This window comes from Cucurbita pepo, chromosome LG06, assembly GCF_002806865.2.
Source record: "Cucurbita pepo subsp. pepo cultivar mu-cu-16 chromosome LG06, ASM280686v2, whole genome shotgun sequence".
In the NCBI taxonomy this organism is placed as follows: Eukaryota; Viridiplantae; Streptophyta; class Magnoliopsida; order Cucurbitales; family Cucurbitaceae; genus Cucurbita; species Cucurbita pepo.
Genome location: NC_036643.1, coordinates 10,413,642 through 10,430,660, shown reverse-complemented (window position 1 = coordinate 10,430,660; position 17,019 = coordinate 10,413,642). Strand labels below are relative to the sequence as shown.

General features: G+C 38.1%; 3 non-coding genes across 3 annotated transcripts; 1 reads left to right on the top strand and 2 right to left on the bottom strand.

The window, feature by feature from the left end:
• Window positions 1-5,418: 5,418 nt before the first annotated feature.
• Window positions 5,419-5,499, top strand: TRNAL-UAG. The gene has a single exon. It is a non-coding gene; the product is annotated as a tRNA-Leu (tRNA).
• Window positions 5,500-6,405: 906 nt separating this feature from the next.
• Window positions 6,406-6,477, bottom strand: TRNAM-CAU. The gene has a single exon. It is a non-coding gene; the product is annotated as a tRNA-Met (tRNA).
• A 267-nt stretch (window positions 6,478-6,744) lies between these two features.
• On the bottom strand, window positions 6,745-6,816 carry TRNAM-CAU. Its single transcript has one exon. It is a non-coding gene; the product is annotated as a tRNA-Met (tRNA).
• Window positions 6,817-17,019: the final 10,203 nt, after the last annotated feature.

Sequence of the window (17,019 nt, the reverse complement as noted above, 5' to 3'; positions counted from 1 at the left end):
TAATAATTCGTCGAACTCATTTAATAATTCTTGCTACCGAGCTTGCTATGACGTCAACTTCGATTGATCATTGATCGAAGAAGTGGCAAATGACACTGTTGTCTGTTCTCACTACGAAGTTGGATCCCAAGAGATATTGCCTCCAGACTCTAAGACAATAGACGACGACAAACATTTCTTTTCCGGAGAAAGTGTATTTTCTTTCTGCATTATTGAGCTTTTTGCTTTCATAGGCGATACGGTGGCGTTCCTCGAAAAGGATACCCCCAAGGACAAAGTCAGATGCATCCATCAATACTTCAAAAGGCTTAGAGACGTTTGTCAAACCAAGGACAAGACCCCTCGTCATGGTTGTCTTTAGATCTTTGAAGTTCTTTTGACACTCGTTTGACCACAACCAAGATTGGTTCTTGTTCAAAAGTTCTGTTAACGGGGGATTATTGTGAAAACCCTTCAACGAAGTACCTATAGTAGTTTGCTAATCCCAAAAAGGATCGTTCGGTCACTAAAGTGGGGACTCTTCAATCCTCGATAGTATTAATCTTATCACTATCCATTTTGATTTCTCCACACCTGATGACGTGCTCGAGGAAGGTGATGCATATTCTTGCAAAGTCACATCTCTCCTTGACGTATAGCTACTTTTTTCGTAACTCATCAAATACTAGCTTCATGGATTGGGGTAAACAGATAGAGAATGTTTTTTATACAATTAATTTTTTATCCAAAACATATATTCCTAAACTCGGAAAAAATCTTGATGTTTAACTTTTAATTAAAATCTAAGTAATTGCAACGAAATTAATATAATCAAAGAAGAGAAAGATGTCACGTCAAATTATTGTGACGAAATCCATTTTTTTTTTAATTAATTAACTAACTAACTAACTACAATCATGGTTTAATATTTATTTTTAATTCTAAATTTCAACCATGGTTGAATTCTAAAGGTTTCCTCTCCATACATATAAGAGACTTTGAAAAAATCATGAAAATGAAAAATCAACGAGAAATAGTTTTTCTAAACATTATTCTATCCATTTTGAGTATTATATGGGTTATGTATAATTAATATTAAATATCATAATATAAATTAATCACGTTTTGCATGCAAATATATTTTTATAATTATGTTCATATTCGTTGCATAATCAATTGAATTGTAATTAATATGTTCTACTTTAGAATATTTAAATCTAGATTAGACTTTGTAAAGGTCTAAGAAAATAAGAAATTCAATGAGAGAATGTTTCCTAGCATTATTTTATCCATTTTGTGTAGAACATTGATTATGTATTATTATTATTAGAGGTCATGTTATAAATTAGACTTTCAATCTGCGCGTTGTGTCACGGTCTTGCTTGTCAGAGGCATGTTGCCTATGACCGCATGCCCGTTACACGCCGAAACCCTTGCCTTGTACTACTTTTCCGCTATCTTTTACTGCTTTCATGTTATATTATTTCTTTCTTGTTTCTTTAAGAGTATGACGTTTTGGCGAAATCATGGCTACTCGTGGTAAACATGAAATGCTTCAAAATGTACTATACGGTTTAAACCGTTGTTGTTGTCTTTTGCTTACATGCTATATAATACTACTCTCAATCTCTCTCTTTCTCATTCTTGCTTTCAAAACTCTTTTTCCAAAACCTCTCTCCTAAGTTTTCTAAAATCTTATTTTTAAATCAGAACCCCGCTTGAATATATGTTGCCCAACTGTAGGCAACGTGATCCGAAGTTGGCTTGATTCACTCAGTGCTGAGAGTGAGTGCCGCACAATCGCCAAATGTGCTGCCAAGAAAAGACAATTGTGACGGGTTGCGTGCAAGTGGCTTTTTTAGATTTATGTTTTTTTTCTTAGTTAAATCCTTTATAAGCTAAAAACATTTAATTTAAACTTCTTAATAACTAAAATGAATATCATTTAACAAAGAAAAAAAAACTTATATATTTGAACAATTGTGAGGGTGAAGATCATACAATCTAACTATGTATTGTATTAATGTCTAATAAATAGTATTTTTATGTGAGATCTCATGTCGATTGAACAGGGGAATGAAACATTTTTTACAAGGTGTGGAAACCTCTTCCTAGCAGACACATTTTAAAACCATGAGACTAACGGCTATACGTAATGTGTCAAAGCAGACTAGATCTGATGGCAGTGGGTTTGAGCTACTATAAATGGTATCAGAGCCAGACACTCGACGGTGTGCCAACGGACAATATTTGCTGCCAATCATACTATTTTTTAAGGGTTTGAGGAGGCCCTAGACTAATCACATGCAAAAACAAAAGGAAAAAAAAAATTGTTCGATTAGGCGAGAGAAGGCTGACTTGATTAGAGTCCTTCACAATAAACTCAAAGTAGGCAAAGGGCTACATTTGGGGTTCTAGATTTGTTCGATTTCGCCACGAACCTAGAAAGAACAAATATGAGTTGTATGAGTTTTTAGGTCTAAATTCTTCTCAAAATTCGTGTGCATATTAAGGAAATTGCCTCTGTAATTTTAGTATGTCATCTTGAAGTAATTTCGCACACTTATTGTGAAGGAATTCGAAGTCCAATCACGTTGGAAGTAGGAGTTTTGGGATGCCTCCAAGAACGGTAAGAGAGTTGATTTTAGGCAACTTTGATCTTGAATAACTTTGCGTATATTTGATTAAAAATTTCAAGAGAAATATCTTCATGTAATGGAATATAACTCTAGAACTTCGAGAAGAAATCAAATATTGATAGATTCTTTAGGAAAAGATATAAAAATTTAAAAAGTTAGAAAACTCATCAGAATNGGACGAGGGACTATATAAGTAGATAACATGAGAAATCACTATCGATTGTATGATAACCCAGCTTGAGAGTGGATGAGGGACTACATAGGTAGTTGATTGAGGATATATTATTGTGTGTAGAACAACCTGCCTGAGAGTAGATGACATACTACATAGTAGTATATTATNGCGAAACAAGGTAGGACGTGTGTCGCTCAATACATGGAGAGTCTCGGCTAACACACAAGTCGACGCGTGGTACATTGCGGGTGGAGCAATGCAGCTGGACGCAGAGGTGATGCGTAGCAAGCCAACTTGTACTGCATACCTTACTCGCTTGATCGACCCATGTCNTATTGTGTGTAGAACAACCTGCCTGAGAGTAGATGACATACTACATAGTAGTATATTATGGAGCTACTATTCTGTGTGGAGGAAACTTACTCTAAGAGGAGACAAGGGACTACACAAATAGATTAGCTCATGTTAGACACCACTGTGGTGTGATGTAACATTCAGGGAATACCTGAACCAGTGNTGTTCGATTGATTTTTGTCCAAACTTTTATACTAATCCTAATTGAATTGTAGCCAAGTAATACAGGTAGGAATCATTAGGGNAGTGTTTTATACTCACCCATTTTCTCCTTTCTTTTTTAGGTACCAATCAAGGTGGAGAGGTGCTAGATAGTTGTACTATCATAGAGGGGTGTCGACCCATGGCGTCAATGTTATTTTGTATTTCTTTCGAGTTGTCGTTTGTATTGGTTTTCTTGCACCCATTCTCCATTTGTAATAACTAGAACAATATCTAATGTTTTATATTAAATCGCGCACAATTTTATAGTTAATTGTTTGTTTTATTTTATTCATTTTCATTTTCTTCTTTTTATCGCGATTTGATTACTCGAAGCCTAAAAAATTGGGTCGTGCTCGCCTCAAAGATCCAAAAAAAATTCTTACTTATCGCAAATCCCATTCGAGTTATTTTACACCACAAACATTTAAATAAGATAACATACATAAAATACGTTTCCTCATAGTGAATAAACACACCACGACAAATAATCCATGTCCGAAATATAAGATAAAACAAACAACTTAACCTAATTTTTGTATAGCCATCGATCTTTATTTAAGTTGTGGTTGAAGTAATCGGATCTCTCTAAATGCCACAAAGCCAAAGATACAACCTTTTTACTGCCTACACGAGAAGCTTCACCACCAAAAGAAGGAAATGAATAACAATACAACGAAGAGAAACCACTCCCACCATTGCTAACAAAATGTACCATGCTATTGTAAACGTTAATTCTAAAGCATACGAATTTCTAAATGAGGCATTTACGAGCCAAACTCCGAGTATGTAACTATGTGATAAGGAGGCAATAGCAACACACATGGTTACTGTTAATAACCACGAACAAATCCTATTTTTCAAAGACAATCGACCTATAATGAACATAATCACACATACCGATGCAAAGAATGAGATAGAATTTGTGACCAAATAAGCTGTGTAATAATTTCCTTGGCATGAAGTTGGGTAGGCCATTACTGCAATGCCCGCTATGAATGTTTTCAAAGTATTGCTACTATGAAAAGAATGATGAATAATGATATTTGAGTTGAAAGGAATGTCTTGTTGCCAAACACCCCCAGGAGGGTTGATTGCACCTTGAAAAACCACGGTTGTGATCACAGTTGCTACCAACATCATTGTACCTTGCACTTCTTGAAGCTAATCACCTTTGTATTCAAGGTTCTTCCTCCACAAACTTCTTATGTCATTGCATTGTTCTTCATTGTTCATAGTATTTTTTTTCCGATTTTTAATTCTCGGGATAGACAACAAATATCTTACTATCTTACCCGTAAGTGAAGCATTTCAATTTAGACTAGAAATAGGGGAAGGGGTGGGGAACATTTTTATTTCGTTAGATAAAAGGGGTTGGGAACGCCGCCCTATCTAATATAATATATATTTTCAGATAGATGTCTTTTGAAAAGGTTAGTAGTCAAATTTTGTCTATCAATTTTGAAGTGTCAAATTTTGTCTATCAATTTTGAAGTCTTTCTTCGGTGTTAGCCAGGTTTCAATCTGAGGACATGTGGGTTATAGGCCCACCACGCTTCCGCTGCGACACTCTAATTTGTTAGAAAGGAGGATGAGCTATTGCGATCTGTGCTCCAGGGTGATTTAAGGATGTTATCTTGCCGTTGAGCTTGTTTGCTTGTATTGTGCATGATACAGTATGTGTTAGCTCCTGGTGTTTGACAGTGTGTTCTCCCTATCTAGCTTGTTTATCTGCACAGAGCTAGGGTGTAAGAGTTAGGTTGGTTATACGATGACTTAGATCAAGATGCGTACACTAGACTAAACACCTTAGGATCGTGGCGACATTAAGAAGGTCTAGACCCTACGAGTCCAAAACTAGAGAAAGAGACGAGTAGTCAGAATAGAGTGACCTGGAGCCAAAATCTTGTGTGAAGCAACCTAGCTGGCCTAGGAATCCAATAAACCTCTTCAACTCCTAGACATGATCAAGTTGCATTTAAAACCGTGAGACTGACGACGATGCATCAGTACCTAAAAGTGGATAATATATGCTAACAGTGATTTGTAGCTGTTACAAAAAAATAAAAAGTCAAGATGGTCGAGTTGGTCTAAGGCGCCAGTTTTAGGTACTGGTCCAAAAGGGCATGGGTTCAAATCCCATTCTTGATATGATATTCTTTACTGTAAGAACCGGCAAAGATTAGAGAGATATAATGCAAAACATTTTAAAATGTGAGGCTTGCATATGTAGTGAGCAATGTAGCGGTGGGCGGCGATCTATAAAGCTTAGGAGTCATGAGTCATGAATTAAGAATGTATCAACTAATTTTGTATGTAAACTGTTTTATCTATCAATATTAAAGTGAGCAAAGTTTTCGTGAGACCTGGGTTATGGGCCCACCAATCTTCTGCACCACTCTAATTTGTAAGAAAAAAGAGCCTGGGTTATGGGCCCACCAATCTTCTGCACCACTCTAATTTGTAAGAAAAAAGAGTTGAGGAGTCCTGGAATCAAAAGCTCGTGTAGCTAGGAATGCAATAGAACCCATAACGGGGCAAAGCGAATAAATAGGCCAAGCAAGTCTAAGGTACTTGTTTGAGAGTTAATGATCCTTGTGTTGCAAGGACGGTCAATGAGGAGTCCTGGAATCAAAAGCTCGTGTAGCTAGGAATGCAATAGAACCCATAACGGGGCAAAGCGAATAAATAGGCCAAGCAAGTCTAAGGTACTTGTTTGAGAGTTAATGATCCTTGTGTTGCAAGGACGGTCAATGAGGAGTCCTGGAATCAAAAGCTCGTGTAGCTAGGAATGCAATAGAACCCATAACGGGGCAAAGCGAATAAATAGGCCAAGCAAGTCTAAGGTACTTGTTTGAGAGTTAATGATCCTTGTGTTGCAAGGACGGTCAATGAGGAGTCCTGGAATCAAAAGCTCGTGTAGCTAGGAATGCAATAGAACCCATAACGGGGCAAAGCGAATAAATAGGCCAAGCAAGTCTAGGTACTTGTTTGAGAGTTAATGATCCTTGTGTTGCAAGGACGGTCAATATGTATCATTTTTTAGTCTTTCTTCTCTATCAGAGCCAGGTTTCGATCCTGGGACCTATGGGTTATGGGCCCACCACGCTTCCGCTGCGCCACTCTGATTTGTTAGAAAGGAGGATGAGCTATTGTGATCTGTGCTCTAGGGTGATTTCTGATGAAATAGAGTGAACTAAAGAAAGAGTTGAGGAGTCAAAATATGGTAACCTGGAATCAAAGGCTCGTGTAGCTAGGAATGTAATAAACCATTAACGGGCCAAAGTGAATAAATAGGCTGAGCAAGTCCAAGGTACTTGTTTAAGAGTTAATGATCCTTATGATCCTTGTGTTGCAACAAATGTCAATATGTATCATTTTTTAGTCTTTCTTCTCTATCAGAGCCAGGTTTCGATCCTGGGACCTGTGGGTTATGGGCCCACCACGCTTCCGCTGCGCCACTCTGATTTGTTACAAAGGAGGATGGGCTGTTGTGATCTGTGCTCCAGGTTGATTTATAACGAAATGGATTGAACTAAAGAAAGAGTTGAGGAGTCAAAAGAGTAACCTAGAATCGAAAGCTCGTGTAGCTATGAATGCAATAAACCTATAACGGGCCAAAGTTAATAAATAGGCCGAGCAGGTCTAAGGTACTTGTTTGAGAGTTAATGATCCTTGTTTTGCAACAAATGTCATTGTATCATTTTTTAGTCTTTCTTCTCTATCAGAGCTAGGTTTCAAAATAGGGACCTGTGAGTTATGGGCCCACCACGCTTCGCTTCCCTATCTAGCGTGTTTATCTACACAGAGCTAGGATGTAAGAGTTAGGTTGGTTATATAATTACTTAGGTCAAGATGCGTACACTAGACTAAGCACCTTAGGATCGTGGCTACGTTAAGAGGAAATAGACCCTATTACTCGAGGACTAAAGAAAGAGTCGAATAGTTAAAATACAGTAACTTGAAACCAAAAGCTCGTGTTAAGCAACCTAGCTGGCCTAGGAATCCAATGAACCTCGTCAACTCCTAGACATTCGAGGAATAAAGAGAGAGTCGAGGAGTCAGAATAGAGTAATCTAGACCCAAAAGCTTTTTGAAAGGGCATGGGTTTGAATCTCATTTTTAATAAGCAATGTATCGATGGTGGGCGGCAATCTATAAAGCTTAGGAGTCATATCACACGCTCTTCCTCTCAAATTTTAAATGTCATTATAAAATAATTTTCTCTTTCACAATCAGATTTCAATCTTGGGACCTATGGGTTATGGACCCATCACGCTTCCACTGCACCATTCAGATTTGTTAAAAAGGAGGATGAGCTATTGTGATATGGGCTCCAGGGTGATTTATGGATATTATCTTCCCGTTGAGCTTGTTTGCTTGTATTGTGCATGATAGAGTATGTATTAGCTCCAGGTGTTTGACAGTGTGTTCTCCCTATCAAGCGTGTTTATCTACATAAAGCTGGGGGTGTAAGAGTTTGGTTGGTTATACGATGACTTAGGTCAAGATGCTTACACTAGACTAAGCACCTTAGGATCGTTGTGACATTAAGAGGGTCTTGACCTTATGACTCCAAAACTAAAGAAAGAATCTAGGATTCAGAATAGAGTAACTTGGAGCCAACAACTCGTGTTAAGCAACGTAGATGGCCTAGGAATCCAATAAACCTCTTCAAACTCTTAAACATGACCAAGAAACATTTTAAAACGGTGAGGCTGACGACGATGCATAACGGGCCAAAGTGGATTATATATGCTAGAACTAATTCGTATATGCTACAAATAAAAAAATAGTCAAGATTACCAAGCTAGTCTAAGTTTCCAGTTTTAGGTACTGTTCCGAAAAGGCTTGGGTTCGAATCCCATTATAGACATGATATTTTTTATAGTGAGACTCGGCATTGAATGGGGAGGTAAAATGGTCAACGTTTTAAAATGTGAGGCTAGCATACGTAACTAAAGCTTAGGAGTGATGGATTAAGAATCTTGTATGAATTAATTTATATTTACATGCTCTTAAAATATAAAATTTTGATAATGAACTTCTATTTTGTTTATAAATTTTGAAGTCTTTCGATCTAGGGACATGTGGGTGATAGGCCCACCACCCTTCCTACTCTGATTTGTTAGAAAAGATTTATGGATATTATCTTCCATTTGAGCCCGATCCAACAATCCAATAAACCTCTTCAACTCCTAGACATGACATGACCAAGACACATTGAGGCTGACGACGATGCATAACGGGCCAAAGTAGATAATATATGTTAGCATTGATTTGTATGCACTTCAATTAATTTTAAAATCTATCTCCTCTATCAAAGCCAAGTTTTGATCCTAGGACCTATGGGTTATGGGCCCACCCTGCTTCCGCTACGCCACTCTAATTTGTTAGAAAACAAGATTAGCTATTGTGATCTGTTCTCGAGGTTTATTTATAGATATTATCTTCCTGTTGAGCTTGTTTGCATGTATTGTGCATGATACAGTATGTGTTAGCTGCAGGTGTTTGATAGTGTGTTCTCCCTATCTAGCGTGTTTATCTACACAAAACTAGGGTCTAAGAGTTAGGTTGGTTATGCGATGANTTAAAATATAAAATTTTGATAATGAACTTCTATTTTGTTTATAAATTTTGAAGTCTTTCGATCTAGGGACATGTGGGTGATAGGCCCACCACCCTTCCTACTCTGATTTGTTAGAAAAGATTTATGGATATTATCTTCCATTTGAGCCCGATCCAACAATCCAATAAACCTCTTCAACTCCTAGACATGACATGACCAAGACACATTGAGGCTGACGACGATGCATAACGGGCCAAAGTAGATAATATATGTTAGCATTGATTTGTATGCACTTCAATTAATTTTAAAATCTATCTCCTCTATCAAAGCCAAGTTTTGATCCTAGGACCTATGGGTTATGGGCCCACCCTGCTTCCGCTACGCCACTCTAATTTGTTAGAAAACAAGATTAGCTATTGTGATCTGTTCTCGAGGTTTATTTATAGATATTATCTTCCTGTTGAGCTTGTTTGCATGTATTGTGCATGATACAGTATGTGTTAGCTGCAGGTGTTTGATAGTGTGTTCTCCCTATCTAGCGTGTTTATCTACACAAAACTAGGGTCTAAGAGTTAGGTTGGTTATGCGATGATGTCACGACCCAATTTTCGAGGCTTCGAAGAATCGAAATCGTGACTAAAAGGACGAAATCGAAAACAAACAAAAAGAAAATAAAAGAAAAGAAAAGTAAAGTAAAAGGATAAAAATACCATTCAATTAAAACAAAAGAGAAAGAAGATTTGTTTTGAAAATATTACAAAGGAAATTGCAAATGTAAAAATGAAATACAAAATTAAAATCAAATATTTCAAATGGAAAATACAATTATGAAGAAAAATACAAAAGACTCTAAATGTGAAAACGGACAAAGGACTCTAAAAGCCGACCAGGGACTGACGCTCCGGAACGACACCCCTCTGTGACCGCACAGCTCTCGAACACCTCCCCGTATCAAATGGTACCTGAAAAAAAAGGGGAGAAAGGGGTGAGTATAAAAATATACTCAGTAAGCAGCCTACTTGTAGGCTCTTTTCGCATCCTTATCTTGGTAGGTAACCACGATCTTTCTCGGGTTTCTAAGGAGAGTGATCTAAGCTACAACTCTCTTTTCTGTATCATAAAAGGCTTGCCCATCTTATGCAGTGAAATTATCAGTGTCCTGAGGTGAGGCGCGACCTCATAAGCAAATCTAAGGGGATCGTATGGCTGGATCTGAATACGTGACTCTCTCTCTGAACATCATCCGTGGAGGTTAACTGACGACCCTCACACGGGACCATACATCCACAAAACGGGGTGCGACCCCCTATGTGCCGGTCAGCTACTGAGTCATCCTAAGTGGCTCCACGTCCCCCGCTCAGGGACGGGTTTCTACGGCCCAGGAGTCCTGTTCAGAAGACCCCTTAGCTATCACCACTAGGTCTGGGCACCTGTCACACTTCCCTATCCGGATCTGCAAAGCTCAACGATCACCGTACCGGAGCTCTATCTCGACGGTATGGTATCGGAGGAGAGAGGGAAGTGGAGGTTCTGATGACACTATCTTCACTGCTCAACTCTAGCGGGCTACCTACAGTTACCGTGGTGACCTATTATTCTTTCTAGGGTGGAACTTGGTGCCTTAGACTTAGATTCGTGTTTCTCTAGGATTCTCGTGCCTGGTGCCACAAACCTATCGGGTTTGGAATTCTAGGTTCTGGTTCAGCCGGTAATCATTTCGCGGGTCTAATTGCACGGTATTCTAGAGGTCCTCCAATCTAGGGTCTCGTCTAGCCTACTTAGCCATAAGCATCCTAATCTAAGCTCATAATTTCTTCCTATTCATCAAGAAAGATAATACAAGCAATCATCATACAATAGAGTTTACACGCAGCAGTTCATGCAAAATTATCAAACATGTTCAACGGGAAGATAACGTCCATCTTTACTCGGAGCGCAGATTTCACAAGTTTCTCCAACCTCCTCATGCATACATACATTATCAGAGTCTCAACCAAAAACAGATTTAATACACATTTTGTATCTAGCTTTCTATAATCATCTTATATTCGCAGTTTCTATAATAACACGCTAAGTCCGGCTAGCTAATTTCATAGGTGGTAGCATGCATGCTTGTTCCTAGCGGTTCCTACAAGTACTGCTCGTGGAAATCCAAATGGCTACTTACATGGTCGACGCGTGCCTTCCCGAGTTCGAGTTTTCTTGACGGAATGGATTCCAACAATTCTGAAATTTTCTTCAAAGGTCCTAATTCACATAAAAATAGGGTCAGCATCAAAATCGGGTCGGAAAACAAGCAAACAGAGACCAAACGAGAAGAAAAATGGTGCCTCACGCACCCCCACGCGCGACGCACGCGCCCTGGAAGGTTACTACGCGCGCGTGCCCTACGCGCTTCTCCCCACGCAGGTGCGGGTCAGAGGCGCCGGGTCGGGCGCTTCGCGTGCGGCGCGGGTCGGGCCGGCCGGGTCCGCGCGCCTGACGCGTGCCCGCTGCCGGGTGAGGACGCGCCTCACCAGCCGGTGATCGACACGTGTCGATCACCGGTTCCGCCGCTCTCCTCCGCACGCCGACCGACGCGTGGCGGCCTCCACCCTCTCTCCTGCTTCATTTTTCCGGGTCTCTTTCCCGTTTCGATCTATTTTCTTCCGATTTTTTTATCTCCCAATCCGTAATCCGATTCGTTAAATTTTCTTCACGAAACTTTTAGACCTCATATTCTACTTCTACAATATATTTTTTCTTTATTTTTTTCTTGCACACAGGATGAGTTAAGGCCGTCCAAATATACAGAAAAACTCACATTTTCTATTTTCGATCGCTCTACCCGAAGTCAGACTAAACTCTGATTTTCGTCCGATTCTTGTCCAAGAACTTCAAGAAACCTGTGAGAATCTTATTTTAGTCACATACCTCAAAAACTCCAGATCTAACGCTCATGAAACTCCTCACATCTAGATAAAATCGAAATAAGAAGTTCGGAACCTTACTTTGTCCGTTCTCGGATTTTCTTGCCGGAATGAGTGGATTCCACCACCCGAACTCCTTTTCCAGCACTGAGAGAAGTATTGCTTCGAAGTTTCTTGCCTTGGATTCGATCTCCAATGGCGATTTGTCATCTCTGTTCGTCCTCTCTCCCAAACCCTAACTTCTTCTCCTTTCTCCATACTCTCTCTCTTTTTCTTTTCTTTTCTCTCTTTCTTCTTGGAGCCCAAACAACTAGACCCCTTGGATAAGAGTAGGGGCAAATTGACCCTTTTGACTCTATGTTGTTATTTTTATTTTTTTATTTATTTATCTAAAAAATCGGGTATTACAGATGACTTAGGTCAAGATGCGTACACTAGACTAAGCACCTTAGGATTGTGGTGAGATTAAGAGGGTCTAGACCCTATTACTCTAAGACTAAAGAAAGAGTCGAGTAGTCAGAATAGAGTAATCTGGAGCCAAAAGCTCATGTTAAGCAACATAGTTGGCCTAAGAATCCAATAAACCTCTTCAACTCCTTGACATGACCAAGACACATTTTAAAACCATGAGGCTGACGAGGAAGCATCACGAGCCAAAGTGGACAATATATGCTAGCAGTGGTTTGTAGCTGTTACAAAAAGAATAGTCAAGATGATCGAGCTGGTCTATTTATTAGCTTACAAATTAGGTATTAAAAAGTTTTATTATGATATAAACAAATTGAATTCAAATTGTGCAGATGGTACAATATTTATTGTCTATCTCGGGAACAAACACTACAAAAAAACTTGTGTTACATCAAATGAGAAGGGATCGCCAAACAAAATTGAAGAACCATGTTATGATGGGTTATCGACATCACCACTGCCCAAAAGCTTAACGAAAAGTTCGTTGAAGACGAAACTTGAATACAAAGGTGATTGGTTTCAAGAAGTGCAAGGTACAATGGTGTTGGCGGCAACGGTTATTGCAACAGTGGCTTTTCAAGGTTCAATCAACCCTCCTGGCGGTGTTTGGCAAGAAGATATTCCTTACAACTCCAATAGCACTATTCATCATTCGTTTCACAGCTGCAATACTTTGAAAACTTTCATGGCAGGAACTGCAGTAATGGCCTACCTAGCTTCATGCCAAGAAAACTATTACACTGCTTACTTGATTATGAATTCTGTCTCATTCTTTACATCAATATGTGTGATTGTGTTCATTATAGGTCGATTGCTTTTGAAAAATAAGATTTGTGTATGGTTATTAACAGTAACAATGTGCATTACCATTGCATCCTTATCACATAGTTATTTATTGGGAGTTTGGCTGCTAAATGCCTCATTTAGGAATTCTTATGCTTCAAAAGTAACATTTCTAACCGCATGGCATACCTTGTTAGCGATGTTGGGAGTGATTTGTCTTTGTTGTATTTTAATTCCTTTCCTTACATTCCTTTCCTTACATTCCTTTCCTTAAGCTTCTCCTTTCCGTAAAAAAGTCAAATCTTTGACTTTAAGAGAGATGCAATGGCTTCAACCATAACTCAGATAAAGATTGAGGGCTACAAAAACAAAGTTATGTTGCATGTTTCATCTTGTATTTTGGATATAGATTATTTGTGGTGGTGTGTGTATTCACAATAAGAAAAACATATTTTGTGTATGTTATTTTATTTAAATGTTTGTGGAGTAAAATAACGAGGAGTGTTGAGAACAAGCAAAAGTAGAAAGAAAATACCCAAAGTGACAAGATATTCAACCGTTTTGTGTTCCCTTTGTTGTTTATTTTCTAAAGCTCTTAAAAAAAAAGTGGCTCTTGCCCACATGTTGGTAGGGTTTAAATAAAGAAATTAAAACAAAAGAAAAGAGTTCGGACCTTATAATATGTTAGAAAACTTGAAAAAAAGGTATACCATAGAAATTATGCATGATATTATAAGTCACCACCTAATTTTTTAGACGTCGAATAATATATCTTGACAAAAAAGACAGACCTCAAGCATTTGATATTCAAACTGGTCTGATTTTCAACTTCAGCTTACAACATCTTGAAGGTGGCAAACACATCTGACTTGTATTTCAGGAAATAAACCCATACCTTCCTGTTGAAATCACTGATGAAGGTGATGTAGAACTTTGATTCACCAAGTGAAGAAACTGAAGATGGTCCCCAAATGTTTGTATAGACCATTTCCAATCGTACTTTCTTTANGAATTTGATGACTTTAGATATGCACTACCCAAGAGTTATAATATGATTTTAGTTTACTATATAACTTTAACTCATATAACACCTATTATATATAAATATTTACTATATAACATCACCTTCCTTTTTAATTACATCGAAAAGATTGCCTCAAAACTATTTTAAAATAAATATAAGGGTAAAAATGAACCTGTTCTATCTCTAAATTCAAAAAGTGTGGTATAATTTAACTTAATCAAATCACGAGAAGCATTATCCTTATCAATGAGAAACCATAGCATCCCAATAAAATTAAGTGAAATAAATAATGATATATACTTCTATCCATGATTCAACAAATAAGCTTCCTTCGATTTGCTTCCCATCCACTTAAACTAGGATGGGGACACTTTGGTATCACTCTCGAATGAAAGTATAAATAATGATTTTTTTCTTCTTAGAATTTAGGGCAATAATTAGACTATTTTTTAAATTCAAAAGGTCAACTTTAAATTATTTGAGAATCTCAACATCTATTAAAAATAAATAAATAAATAATCAACAAAATCATATAAATAAAATAGAGTATTTTTAATGTTGGCTTATAAATTCTATGTGAAAACTCCAATTGGAAGTTAGAGAAACAATAAAGGAGGCAAATGCAGAAAACAACGTACTTAGATTAGCAATTTCCTCTTTTGAAGAAAGTAAAAGAAAGCTCTATCAAGCATCAAAGATTGGGTCCATTCAAAGCTTGAAGACACTAATTCGAGGCGACCCAAATATCATTCAAAGAGTTCTAATCTCCTCTTCCAACACTGAGAGTCCGTTGCATGTGTCAATTTTGCATTGCCATCTTGAATTCACTCGTAAAAGAAAGCTCTATGAAGCTTCAAAGATTGGGTCCATTCAAAGCTTGAAGACACTAATTCGAGGTGACCCAAATATCATACAAAGAGTTCTAATCTCCTCTTCCAACGCTGAGAGTCCATTGCATGTCTCAGTTTTGCATCACCACCTTGAATTCACTCGATTTCTTTTGAATCTCGTGCCTGAACTTGCGGGAGAAGTTGATGACCTGCAAAGGACACCTCTACACTTGGCTTCAGAAAATGGAACGGTTGAGATTGTTCAAGCTTTGCTGGAGAAGAACACAAGCACTTGCATGGTACGTGATTTGAATGGGTGGATTCCTCTCCACCATGCCGTGATCAATGGAAGAATTGATATCATGCAACGGTTGATCATTGCGAGGTCAAGATCTCCTTGGATTAAGCTTCACAATGGTCAAACTGTTCTTCATTTATGCGTAAAACACAACCACTTGGAAGCTCTTAAGTTTTTTATCACAATGATTAAAGATCCCCAAGACTATGGATTCCTCAACCAAGGCGATGAGAATGAAAATACCATTTTAGATTTTTCTATGATATTAAGACGAATTGAGGTATGTTCTTATAATTGAATTGGTTGGTTGAAGAAATACTAAGTTCTTATTTGATTATCTCATGAAACTGAAAATTATTATCCAGAGTTTACATAGGTATCAAATAGGTCTCTCTCCTAACAATTCGAGTTTACATAGGTATCAAATAGGTCTCTCTCCTAACAATTCTATAGAGCCCTCAAGAGAGAAAAGAGTGAAAATAGAGAGGAAGGAAAAAATGGCTACCTGCACATGTGTCACCTCCCACTTGCGAAACGTGTCGCTTCTACAATCAATGGATCCTTCGACTTACGCAAATGAATTCATTCGGCTCGGCTTGGCTTCGGCAGTTCTGACTGCTTAGAATGTGGGTTCTTGGCTCGATATAAGGGTTTTCATCAAATTTCACTGTCTCGAACCATCCCAAAGCTAAAATTTATATTGTTTAAGGCAATAAGAAATTTGAGTTATTAACGAAACGAGATGAACTTTCTAATAGGAAACAACTAGCGGCGATACTTGGAGAAACTTTGAAGGACGAAATTCAAATGAACTCATGTTTATACAATATTTGTTAGCTCCCGGTATTGTGGATGATATAGTATTTGTTAGCTCCAGGTATTTGACTATGTGTTCTCCCTGTGGAGTATGTTTATCTACACAGAGCTAGGTGTTAGAGTTAGGTTGGCTAGACCATGACAAAGATCAGGATGCCTCTAGTAGCCTGAGCACGTTAGAATCGTGAGCAACGGTTAGAGGGTCTAACCCTAGGTCTCCTAGACTAAAGATCTTCGTGGAGTCAGAATAGAGTAACCTGGAGCTAGAAGACGGAATTAAGCAACCTAACTGGCCTAGGAATCCAATAGACCTCCTCATCAACTAGATGTGACCAAGATGTTTTTTTAAAATCGTGAAGTTGACAACAATACGTAACAAGCCCAAGCGGACAATATCTGCTAGCGGCGGGCTTGAGTTGTTATAAAATAAAATTTAAAAAGATAGTCAAGATGGTCGAGCTGGTCTAAGGCGCTAGTTTTAGGTACTATTTCGAAAGGGCATGGGTTCAAATCCCATTCTTAACGTGAGATTTTTTTATTGTGAGATTCGATAATGATGTTTTTTTGGAGGTTTGACTTGTATCATATGACATTTTTACTCGCCATATGTTATACAGACCCTTTCCTTCTAAGAAATAGGTTCTAGAAAACTTGACNCTTGTATCATATGACATTTTTACTCGCCATATGTTATACAGACCCTTTCCTTCTAAGAAATAGGTTCTAGAAAACTTGACATGATTTCATCGGATAATACAAATAGAAAAATACAATAGTAAAACAATACAACATAAAAGAAGATAAAGTGCTTGGCATGTCATGGGCATGCGGCTATGGGCAACACGTCCTAGACAATCATGACAATGACATCCTCCCCCACCTAAATGGTTGACGTCCTTGTCAACCGTCTATGTTTGAAATCTTCAATGTGGATCGCGTCAGAGTTCAAATCCCAACTAATTTCATCTATAGGA